Source organism: Gossypium hirsutum, chromosome D02 (genome assembly GCF_007990345.1).
Source record: "Gossypium hirsutum isolate 1008001.06 chromosome D02, Gossypium_hirsutum_v2.1, whole genome shotgun sequence".
NCBI lineage: Eukaryota > Viridiplantae > Streptophyta > Magnoliopsida > Malvales > Malvaceae > Gossypium > Gossypium hirsutum.
The window spans coordinates 12,047,767-12,060,952 of NC_053438.1; the positions used below are offsets into that span (position 1 = coordinate 12,047,767).

The 13,186-nt window shown below is 34.7% G+C and overlaps 1 pseudogene; it reads right to left on the reverse strand.

Annotated features, from left to right (window-relative positions):
• Window positions 1-3,949: 3,949 nt before the first annotated feature.
• Window positions 3,950-12,602, reverse strand: LOC107908012 (wall-associated receptor kinase 5-like; annotated as a pseudogene).
• Between the last annotated feature and the right edge of the window lie 584 nt (window positions 12,603-13,186).

A 13,186-nucleotide genomic window follows, 5' to 3' on the forward strand; every position in this document is an offset into this window, starting at 1 on the left:
TTAAACTAAACTTTTCAAAAGCACTTCTCAATAGTATTTTTTCACAACACTTTTTAAAAGCACTTTTCAAAAGCATTACCAAACTAACCCTTAAAATCCTCAGGCTTCGTTTGGTTTTTGAAAATATTTTTATTTTAAAAAATTAAAAAATATATGATAAATAAAAATAAAATTTTATTTTCATTATTGAAAACATGGTTGATAACTATTTTTCTATAATAGAAATATGGAAATTAAAAAAATACATTTATATGGAGTTAAATGATGATATTAAATTTAATTATGAAAAATTGTTGAAATTAAAATAACCGAATATTTTTATATTTATTTGGGTTTGAATAAAGGATAACTCATTTAAAGTTAAAAAAAAATTTATTTTGATCATTTTGAGTTTTACAAAATATTTTTAATGAATAATAAAAACAAATTTTTATTATTTTTCTCATTTTTACATATTTTCATCTGAAAATTTACTTTTAAAATTTCAACTAAATGAATGTTTTCCATTTTAAGGAAATGAAAATGAAAATGGCCTCTATCTATCCCCTAAAACTATATGGAGTCTTAATTTTTAGGATCACTGATGTAAGATTCTTCTATAATTATGCAAAATTTGGGATTACTAACCTAAAGCAACAACAATAATAGATGTCTTGGACTGATACTTGTTGGGTAAACTACAAATTTAGTAATAAAGAAATCAAAAATAGTAAAGAAGAAATTAGAGAATAAAAAAATAAAAATCATAAATAAATAAGAAATAAAAAATGAAAGATGGACGAGTAAACCGATAGATATAATGGATAGAAGGATAAATGTATAATTGAACCCTTTGAAATATAAATCCCAACAAACTCAAGTAATGACTCTAATCAACCCTCTAAGAAATAATCCTTGAAGAATGAATTGAAGGGTGAAGAATGAATTCCCACGACTTCTTGAAGAAAATCAAGAATAAAACTACTTCTAAAAATCACAATAAAAAATTCTTGCACAAGAAAAAAGCTCCTAGAGTTGAAAACTTTATTAATGAAAACAATTGTCTCCTTAATAAAAAATGAAGAAGCCTTTATATAAGCTAGCTAAGTACATCCAAATAAAACTCTAAAGTATACTAAAACTCTAATTAATCTAAATAAAAAAGTAGTTTTAAACACAACTTTCTTGGTAACATAAAACTCCTAAATAACTTAAAATACGTAATAAATATAAAAAATTTGTAATAATAAAATAATAAGAGATGATAAATACAATATTGGACTCATATATAATAAAAATTAATCTAAAAATCCGAACCAAATATGATTTAAACTTGAGTTAAAAGCACAAAACTCGTAATACCTGTCATAACCTTGTCCAAAAATTCTGCTCGCGCAGTTTTCACTAAAATGGTCATAATTTGAGCTCCCGGACTCGAAATCGAGTGATTCCATTCAAAAAGTCGACGCAAGTATGCTGATTTCCCAAACTTAAAAGTTGACAGTTTTGGTGAATGAAATTTAATAAATTTCACCCCATCCATGCATGTATCACATATACATATTAGGTTACCCGTTCGAGCTTAACCTTTAAAACAAAATCAGGTTACCAATCCAAGCTAAACTTGTGTCACATGTATGTTCAAGTCCGCAACAAATGTTGGATTCTTAAAATTATCGAAAATCGACCTGTAACCATGTGTACAATACATTTACAAAGTTTCGTCAGGGTAATTTGCATCATGCAAGTTCATATTTATTCTTTTTTTTTAATTTAGTCCAACTCTCACACTTTAGTACTAAATTGCAAACAATTCAAAGTTCAATAAAACATACATGTATTCACAATATAGCATACATAAGGGTCTAAGCATAATTACACCATATGAATTTACCTGGCAAAATGAAAATAAACACAACATCGAGGACTATTCTACAATTTTTTCTTTTTCGTAACTATCCTCTGACTGGTTCAAATCTCGGCCTATATCATAATTTAATTCAAATATCAATTCAAAACATCATTTAACAACCTACTATAACTATTTATCAATTCAATTTCATCTATTCAAGTTTTGTATTTTATTCAGTTTAGTCCCTAAAATCAGAATTGTCATAACTTTCAATTTGAGCCTCGATTTTGAAACTCAGTCTCAATTTCATCTTTCTACAATCCTCTAATATCTATATTTATAAAAATTTCATGTTAATTTGAAAATATTCACACTTTAGTCCTTATGTTCAAAACTAACAATTTTCACTTTACAAACTAGTCATTTTTTTCATATCTAAGCTTAGAATCTAACAATTTAACACCAAAAGTTTCAAGATTCAACAATAGAAACTTTTAAAAACTTTAACATTTTTGCAATTTGGCACACAGGTAGCTCCCAAAGCCTTAAAAACATAAAAATTACAAGAAAATGACTAAATTAAGCTTACCAATCAAGGACTGAAAGTCTTTTGAAGCCAAACCCTATCTCTCGTTTTGTTTTCATGAGAAAGAAGATGATGAATGAAGAAGAATAAAAATTTTAGCTTTTTTTTTAAATTAATTTTAATATATAACATACTTTAATTAAAATATTTAACATATATTCACTTAGAAGAAAACACCAACCATCCACCACTATTTAAAAATGGCCTAATTGTCACTTTCAACTGTGGTTCAATATTATGTAGCCCTTTTAGTTAATAAAATTCAATATCAATTAATTTTTACCGCTTTACAATTTAGTCTTTGTACCTAATTAGTCACCAAATCGAAGAAATTACCTATCCAATATTTAATTCACCTATACAATAAATCCAAAAATATTTAATAAAATATTTAAAGGTTCGGTTTATAGAAATGAGGTCTCAATACCTCATTTTTCAACACCACTGACTTAAGGGTTGAAACACTTGTACTTTAACTAACTATTCAAATAACAAATTTGTCAAACCAAAATTTAATATAATATTATAATCTCGGTTATCGGAGAACGAGGTTCTGAAACCACCATTTCTAGCACCATTGAAAAATGGATTGCTACAATAAACATCAATTAAATTATTATTTTTGTATATCATTATTATATGTCAAATTTTTATTTCAAACATATGGTCAATTAATTATTTAGATTTAAAATATCTTTCAAACCTAGAAATGATAGCATTTTTTTTTACTTTAGCATAATGATAAAAAATTAACCCCTAAAGGTTTGTCACTTTCGTTATAATTCTTTTCTTTTTTGGACCACTTTGGCATCTACCCTTCAAAATTTAGTCAAATTGCATCTTTTTTGGTGAAAAAATTGGTTGAACTATTAAAATTTTAATGGCATCAACATGACAATTTGCATGTTCTTCATAAAAATTTAAAAAATAATTAAAATTATTAAAATTTTGATAAAGTTTAAAAATTTCAGTAATTTATACTCTAAAATGAAGTACAAGTAAACTATTATGTAGGTTACAAAATTAGTGTCATTAAAATTTTAATAGTTCAACCAGTTTTTCATGTCAAAAAATTAAAAGTTGATGGCCAAGGTGATCCAAGAAAATAAGGTTAAAGTAACAAAATGGATACACATTAGGGGTTAAATTTATCATTATGCCTCAAGCTTTTTACAATACAGATAAAATTATTTTAATATGTAGTGGTTTGAAATTTTATAAATTATATGAATTCTTTTATGTATTTTTACCATAAAAGTATTTTATATCATTAAATATTGCTACTAATAAATATATAATATAATATACACAGTAATATCTTTGACGTGAGTTAAAACTAATTCCTATTTTCACAAAATGAGACATGTCCAAAGCAATTCAATTATTTAATCATTTGAAACTTGAGTCTTCATCCTTGCAACTTATGTCATGCTTCAATGAATGAACCCCATTTTGAGAGATTTTGAGGAAACAAAGTATTTATATAAATAATTATAAAATGCATAAATAAAATAAAACAAGATCTCAAGAAATAAATTGAAACAACGCATATAGATTAAGCTCCATCTATTGTAATTTAACACTATATTTCTCTCGAAACTTGGAAATTTAGAAGCAAATTATTTAAAATCATACAACATCGAGCTGCCTTAGGTTCAAATATGATTACGTACAAATGATAATCTGATTACATACTTAGCGAGCACCTTCAAGTTCAAATGTGATTTTGTTATTTATGCTATCATACCCCATCCCTATCGAGCTGCTTGTTACACCATCATCGTAAGTGCTGGGAAACTTACCAAGCAAGTATTCAGATTCTTCGCTTACTAAATTACTTTTACTCCAAGGATGTTTAGCCATTGCTTGCAGTCCTGCTAATTCATGGGCAACTTCCTTCATTGTTGGCCTTTCCTCTCCCTTCACTCTCACACATCTCCTAGCTAAAATTGCTACTTCCATAAGCTGCTCAACATTTTCATCATTAAGCACTCGAGGATCGAGAATGTCGAGCAAACGGTATTCTTTCATCAAAGAAGTGAAGTACAATGGCAAAACTCGATTTTCTTCCGGTCTTTTGAAACATACCACTTTTTGTCCTGTTAACAACTCCATAAGCACAACCCCGTAGCTGTAGACATCACTTTTTTCAGTAAGAAGGCTTGAAAGCATGTATTCAGGATCCAAGAAACCGAAAGTTCCTTGCACAATTGTAGTTATTTGTGCTTCGTCAGATGGGATCAATCTGGAAGCCCCAAAATCAGAAACTTTTGGGGTGTAATTGTCATCTAACAGTATGTTCGCCAACTTGATGTCTCGGTGAATGATTGGAATGGAAGCTGCAGAGTGCAAATAAGAAAGGGCTTCTGCTGTTTCAGTGGCTATTCTCAAACGGGTCTCCCATGAAAGATAAGATGTAGCATCATCATTATGCAAATGGTGAAAAAGGGTTCTGTTGGTGATATATTCATAAACTAACAGTGGAACTTGTGTCTCCAAACAACATCCTAGGAGTTTGACAACATTCCTATGGTTGATTTTGTAGAGCACCATTATTTCTGTTGAAGTCAGCTCCCATGTAGCAGCAAAGGTGGCCATGCAAGGAACGTGCTTCAACAGCAAATTGATGCAGCAAGCTGAAGCTATTCATTTGGTTTCCTTAATTGAATGTTTTGTATTTAGTTAGGATCAAACTTAGTTGGTAGCTGCATTTTGATGTAATTAGGTGCTGAATGACAAGCTTAGGTAGAAGCTTTTTGTTTTTCAATCAAGTTTACCAAGTTACTAGGCATTTTAGTGGTGTTAGGTATGTTAGTAGGTGATTACTTGTTTGTTTTACTTATTGACTGATATATGTAATGGCTTAATGCCTTGTTCATGTGTTAATGAAAAATATCAGCTCATTTTCATTCAATCTCTTTCTCTCTTTTCTGTTTTCACTTGCTAGCTTCATCTTTCTGTTTTTTCTGCTTCCGAGTTTGCTTCTTCACCAAGCCTCGAGGCTTACTACATAAGCAAGACTAGAAACAGCTTGCTGCTGCCTCTTGCACCAACAATTGGTATCGAGAGCTCTTGTCTTAGTGGACCTGTTGCTTCAAAACAAGGAACTTGATGGCTTCTTCAGGTTTTTCACCAGCAGCCCCACCAGTCTTCAATGGAGAAGGCTTTCACATATGGCTGGTCAAGATGAAGACTTACCTACAGGCCTTCGATCTGTGGGAAGTTGTCAACACAGATACTGAGCCAGCACCACTGAGGGCTAATCCCACAGTAGCTCAGATTAGGCAACATGCTGATGAGAGGACCAAGAGGCACAAAGCCATGTCCTGCATCCAGAACTGTGTGTCAGATGTCATCTTCACCAGAATCATGGCCTGTGAGACTCTAAAACAGGCCTGGGATAAGCTTAAGGAGGAGTTTCAAGGCACTGAGAGAACAAGGCAACAGCAGCTGTTAAACTTGAGAAGGGATTTCGAGAATTTGAAGATGAAGGAAGAAGAAACAGTGAAGCAGTACTCAGATAGAATTATGGCAGTGGTTAACAGCATAAGGCTCCTAGGTGAGCACTTTGATGAGGCAAGAATTGTGGAGAAAGTCCTCTCCACTTTGCCTGAGAGATATGAGGCCAAAATATCCTCCCTAGAGGACTCAAGAGACCTTGCTAGCATCTCTTTGACTGAGTTAATCAACACCTTCTATGCTCAGGAACAAAGGAGAGCTAGCAGAGCTGAAGATCACCAAGAAGGTGCATTTCAAGCCAAGGCCAGAGAAACCTCGAGCACTAATGCTCAACGAGGCAAAAAGCCTTGGAAGAACAGGCCTAAGCCTGATGCTGCAAGGAGCAATGACCAGCCCTGCAGATATTGCAAGAAGCCTGGCCATCCAGAAGACAGATGCTGGTTTAGGCCAGATGCAGTATGCCAACACTGCAAGAAGAAGGGCCATGTTGAAAGGGTCTGCAAAAACAGAAGCAAGCCAAGGCAGAATCAACTTCAGCAGTCAAAGGTTGAAGCTCGAGTAGCTGAGGACAGTAGTGACCAAGAAGAACAGGTCTTTGCTGTTTCTTGTGTAGCTTCTGAGAAGAAATGCTCCAAAGGCTGGTTGCTGGACAGTGGTTGCACTAACCACATGTCACCAGATGCCTCCTTGTTTAAAACCTTGGACAGAAGTTATAAGACCAAGGTCAAGGTTGGAAATGGTCAGTTTATAAGGGCTGAAGGAAGAGGAGAAGTGCTGATATGTACTCCCCCAGGCAATAAGATCATTCCAAATGTGCTGTTGGTACCTCAGATTGACAGAAACCTTCTCAGCATAGCTCAACTGCTCGAGAAAGGTTATTCTGTTGTGTTCAAGGATAAACAATGCCACATTACTGATCCAAGTGGATCAAGCCTTATGACAGTCACAATGACTGATAAATGCTTTGAGGTTCACTGGGCAAATGACTCAAACTCAACATACACAGCCTCTGTTGAAGACTCCAAGCTTTGGCATCAAAGGCTTGGACATGCCAACTTCAGATCAATGGCTCGATTGGCCAAAGAGGGCATGGCAGAGAACTTCACCAGCTCAGTGGAGCATGATGATGTGTGTGAAGTCTGCCAAATGGGGAAACAGGCAAGACTGCCATTTCCTACAAATTCAGCTTGGAGAGCTACTGAAAGACTGCAGCTGGTGCACTCTGATGTATGTGGCCCGATGAGGACTGAATCACTCAGCAAAAACAGGTATTTCATCCTCTTCATTGATGATCTTACAAGGTTTTGCTGGATTTTCTTTTTAAAACACAAGTCTGAGGTAGCTCAAGTGTTTGTGAAGTTTAAAAATGCTGTAGAAACAGAAACAGGTTGCAAGCTGAAATCGATAAGGACAGACAATGGCACTGAGTACACTTCAGCTCAGTTTCAAGCCATTTGCAATGATGCTGGTATCAAACATCAGCTTACAAATGTCTACACACCTCAGCAGAATGGGGTAGCTGAAAGAAAGAATAGAAGTCTGATGGATATGGCCAGATGTCTGCTGTTTGAGAAGAAACTGCCCAAGACCATGTGGGCTGAGGCAGTAAACACTGCTGTTTACCTTCAGAACAGGCTTCCTACTAAAGCTCTTGCATCCGAGACACCTTTCGAGGCTTGGTTTGGTTTCAAGCCTTCCTTGGCACACTTGAAGGTGTTTGGTTGCCTGTGTTATGCACAAATACCAGCAGCAAAGAGAGACAAGCTCTCTAAAAGGGCTCAACCAGGTGTTCTAGTAGGCTACAGCTCAGTCAAAAAGGGCTACAGGGTTCTGGATCCCTTGATAAACAAAGTCCAAGTGAGCAGAGATGTCATCTTTGATGAGAAAGCCTGCTGAAATTGGGAGAAAAATGAGCCAGAAGCAGTTTCAGAAGACCTAGTGCCTAATCAAGCTGAACTTGAGCAGCTAGGACCTGAAATGGATGTTGATGATGTGCCTGTGAGAGGCACAAGGCCCCTAGAAGATATTTATGAAAGGGCACAGGTTGCAACAGCAGAACCTAGCAGTTTTGAAGAGGCTGAGGCAGATGAAGGTTGGAAACAAGCTATGGTTGATGAAATCAACATGATTGTAAAGAATCAGACATGGGAGTTGGTTGAAAAGCCTGCCAACAGAAAGACTATCGGTGTAAAATGGGTCTATCGAGTGAAGCACAATGCAGATGGAAGCTTAAACAAGCTAAAGGCCAGGCTAGTTGTAAAGGGCTTCAGTCAAAGGTATGGTCTGGACTACATGGAAACATTTGCTCCAGTAGCCAGACTCGATACAATCAGATTGCTGATTGCAGTTGCTGCTCAGAACCAGTGGACAATCCACCAAATGGATGTCAAGTCTGCATTCGTCAATGGATTTCTAGAAGAAGAGATATACATCGAGCAACCCCCAGGATTTATAGTGCCTGGTAAGGAACATTTGGTGTATAGGCTAAGAAAGGCCTTGTATGGCCTAAAACAGGCCCCTCGAGCCTGGTATACTCGAATTGACTCATATTTGGTCAGTTTGGGATTTGAAAGGAGTGCTAGTGAGCCAACACTCTATGTTAAGAGGAATGGAGCTGAAACACAGCTTATTGTGTCACTATATGTTGATGATCTTCTAGTGACTGGAGGAGACAAGTTTATGATGGTTGATTTCAAAGCAAGAATGAAGGAAATGTTTGAGATGTCAGACCTGGGATTGATGACATATTTCCTAGGAATGGAAGTCAATCAAATAGAAGGAGGAATCTTCTTGAAACAAAAGACATTTGCCTTGAAAGTGCTGGCTAAATTCTCAATGGAGAATTGTAAACCAGTGAGCACACCAATGGCTATTGGCATAAAGCTATCGAGCCAGGAGGAACATGAATCTGTCTGTGAAACAGATTACAGAAGCCTTGTTGGGTGTTTATTGTATTTGACAGCAACAAGACCTGACATTCTGTTTGCTGTAAGCATGCTATCAAGGTTCATGCACTGCTGTAACCAGCAACATTACAAGGCTGGGAAAAGGGTGCTAAGATACATTAAAGGTACCTTAAACCATGGAATACAGTTTAGAAAGGCTGAAGAGTTGAAACTGATTGGCTACACTGATAGCGATTGGGCTGGTTCAAAGGATGACATGAAGAGCACTTCTGGCTATGCTTTTACACTTGGCTCAGCTATGATTTGTTGGAGCTCAAGAAAACAAACAATGGTGGCTCAATCGACAGCAGAAGCAGAGTATGTAGCAGCTGCCAATGCTGTTAATCAAGCTATGTGGCTGAGAAAAATTTTGAGTGACTTGAATCTACAGCAGAATGAAGCAACTGTGATACATTGTGACAACAAGTCAGCAGTTGCTATTGCTAAAAATCCTGTCTTTCATGGCAGGACAAAACACTTCAACATCAAACTCCATGTGATAAGAGAAATGGAACAAGCTCTAGAAATCGAGCTAATCCATTGCAGTTCTGAAAATCAGATTGCCGATATCTTCACAAAGCCTCTTGGTGTATCAAGATTTCTAAGCCTGAAGAGGAAGCTAGGAGTCTGCTGCATAGAAGCTGAGGAGGAGTGTTGAAGTCAGCTCCCATGTAGCAGCAAAGGTGGCCATGCAAGGAACGTGCTTCAACAGCAAATTGATGCAGCAAGCTGAAGCTATTCATTTGGTTTCCTTAATTGAATGTTTTGTATTTAGTTAGGATCAAACTTAGTTGGTAGCTGCATTTTGATGTAATTAGGTGCTGAATGACAAGCTTAGGTAGAAGCTTTTTGTTTTTCAATCAAGTTTACCAAGTTACTAGGCATTTTAGTGGTGTTAGGTATGTTAGTAGGTGATTACTTGTTTGTTTTACTTATTGACTGATATATGTAATGGCTTAATGCCTTGTTCATGTGTTAATGAAAAATATCAGCTCATTTTCATTCAATCTCTTTCTCTCTTTTCTGTTTTCACTTGCTAGCTTCATCTTTCTGTTTTTTCTGCTTCCGAGTTTGCTTCTTCACCAAGCCTCGAGGCTTACTACATAAGCAAGACTAGAAACAGCTTGCTGCTGCCTCTTGCACCAACAATTTCATTAATGAATTGGTCAACTTGGCTAGGATCTCCAATTATTGACTTTTTGATGCCAACTATTTGATTATCAGCCAATATTCCCTTGTACACTGTCCCTTGCCCTCCCTGTCCTAAAATTCTGCTTTCATTGTAATTGTTAGTTGCCTTCTCCAGTTCCTCAGCTGTAAATACTTTAACATCTTCACAGTACCCTTGTCGTTTTGAAAGTTGTTCCCGCAACAAAATGCCACCATTTTGCTGAAAGTTAGCTTCTCTTAATTTGGAAATTTGCCTTTGCCTCAGCATCCAACACCACAATACTATCCCCAAGAGAAGACCAAGAAACCCAATGGCAACCCCTAAGGTCAAAGCATAAAATAATAATAGTTACATAAGCCATCGTAGTGTAATCTAAAAGTGAAAAGTCATACAAAATTGTATATAGAGAGTAATAAATAACGAAATTGTTTGTGTCAACCAGATCCAATTGACTCAAGATTGAGTTGGGTAAGTTAAGGATGAGTCCTGCTTGTGAATTTAGTTCCACTTGTTTACAATTACTTCATAAAAATATAACCGAAATTATTGTTAGATATAAAAAATAATTATTCCATAATGGAAAATTGTGGTTAAAGATGAGCATGGACTCACGTCAAGGCTGCAGAGAAGTTTATTGATTTTTTTAAGGATAAATCTCAAAATTATACATGAATTATGGTTTATTATGTAATTGTATACGTGAAATTTTGGTTTGATCCATTTTTTGTAATTTATTAATATAATTATTGATATAACATCATTTCATGATTATGTATTGTATACATAAATAGTTGTATTTATTCAATATAAAAATAAGTTGATATATTTATTTCTTTAAATGCGTATGATTAATTTCAAATATACATTTGAACCACAATTAGAGTTTCATGTGTATAACTGCACCAAATTAAAGTTCATGTATACAATTGCACATTAAACCAAAGTTCATGTATAATTTTGAGATTTATCTCTTTTTTATTTTAATTATTTATATTTTAAATAATTTAACTAGAGCAAGAGAACAAGTTGAATATGGATAAGTGTATAATAATTTCATGTCTTTAAAATTTGATAATGAGTCAAAATTTTATTGATGTTTAAAATCTTCCAGCTTCATTTAGCTTTTGAAAATATTTTCTATTTTTAAAAAATTAAAAAACATGGTTGATAAAAGAGGAATAAAATTCTGTTTTCAATAATGAAAACATGATTAGTGATTGATTTTCTATAACAGAAACATGAAAATTGAAAAAATGAAAACAAAATTTTTCTATTTTTATTTACAAAGACTTTTTAGTCAAAATAATGAAAACAAAATTTTATTATTATTCTAATTTTTACATATTTTCATAATTTTTCAAAAATTATTTTTAAAAATTTGAACTAAACCTTGAATGTTTTTCATTTTTCAAGGAAATGAAAATGGAGTCTACTCCCTGAAACCAAACGGAGTATTTTAATTTATATTTTGGGGTTACTAACCTAGAGCAGCAATAAGAGGAGATGTCTTGGACTGATCCTTGTTGGGTAAACTGCAACCTGTTCCACTTTTCTTACCATCGCCTTCATAACCCACTGGACATGAACAATTGTACGTCCCAGGTAAGTTGGTACATCTTGCCGTTCCATTGCAAGGGCTCATACTTTCACACTCGTTTATATCTGAAATTTGCAGATTGTATGCAAGTAATAAATAACATTATCTTTAATGCTAGAAACTACAAATCTCTGGGGTATATATATCTATAGTTACCTTGACATCCATTAGGAAGGTAAGGGTTCCCCACGAAACCCTCAAGACACTTGCACAAATATCCAGAGTTTTTCTGAATCAACGCATTTACTATACTCTTTGCATGCAAAATTGCTTACATTCATCTTCGCTTCATTGCAACTCGTATTCCCGATTTTCCAATCAAGAGTGATTGGAAACTGCCTGCGTTGAAACTCAGAACCACGAAGATCTGAAGCAGAGAAGGTATAATTATCGATCTCTGCAGCAAATGCATAGCTGCAAGGGTTTTCGAGCAACACATCGGTATGGTAGCCGTAGCTTCCGAGACTTATGTTGTAGCTCCTCACATCCTTTGGGATACTTGTCTGACAGAAACCAATCCCAGAGCAAGACCCGTTTGAAACATCAGTGATGTTGTTACAGAACGACAAACAACCAGTTGCGTAACATTGTCCGTAGAAATCTTGCACGACAGCATACGTGTCGCAACCGATTGCAGTAAACTTGTTCTTGTTATTGTTTATTGAAAATTCAAAAAATCGGAAGTCGTAAAATAACCAATTCCTGTATGATGTGTTGTAACAATCATAGCTTGTATTAGAAAGGGTGCGCAACTGACCATCGGTAGATATGTTGATGACTTCGAAGTCACCCAAGAACGGTTTGTGGGGTATGAAACTGGTGTCACAGTTGATGAAAAAGCCTGCAGTGATGTTGCAATCACCGCCGGTACCAAACGGGTATGGGATGATAACATCTCCGCAGCGCCTTCGGCAGCCAGGTTTTGCTACCGCTGGTGTTGAAGCTTTTACCGTCAATATAACATTAAGCAAGATTATCAGCTGCATAAGCACTAGTGATCTGATGGAACCCATGGATGTTTTTTCTAGACTGGGGGATACCAATGCTTCAATTTACAAATTCGGAAACATATAAAAAATGTTAGGGAAGCCTGCTTGACCTTACTAAATACTAACAATAGGGAGGATGTAAAGTGACCCAAAAGACGAGTGGGGAATATCAGTGTTGTCTGTTCTTTGGCTTTCGCTGTTGAATAACGCATGGTGACTTTGGACTGTCCATAATTTCTTGGAATTGAAATGCTAACTTTGATTCTGTCAAATTATATTTAGTGCTTCCATCATATATATATACATATTTAGTATCTGATGGCTTTCTATGGAAGATATAAGCTTGTTCTAAATGTTAGATGAAAAAAACACTTTGCATTAATTGTATAAGATAAATAAATATTGAAAAATTATTTGGTAAAGAATTTTTAAAATTCTTGAGTTTCCATATGTGACATAAATATTTAAGTATTAGAAAAAAAAATGTACACATGCGGATTAAGTATTGCTACTCCAAAAAAGATATTAAGTGATTATTAAAAAAAGGAATTTAGTATTTTTTAAATTTTAGTATAATTAAAAATTTAGTGAAAAGTCATATCTACCTA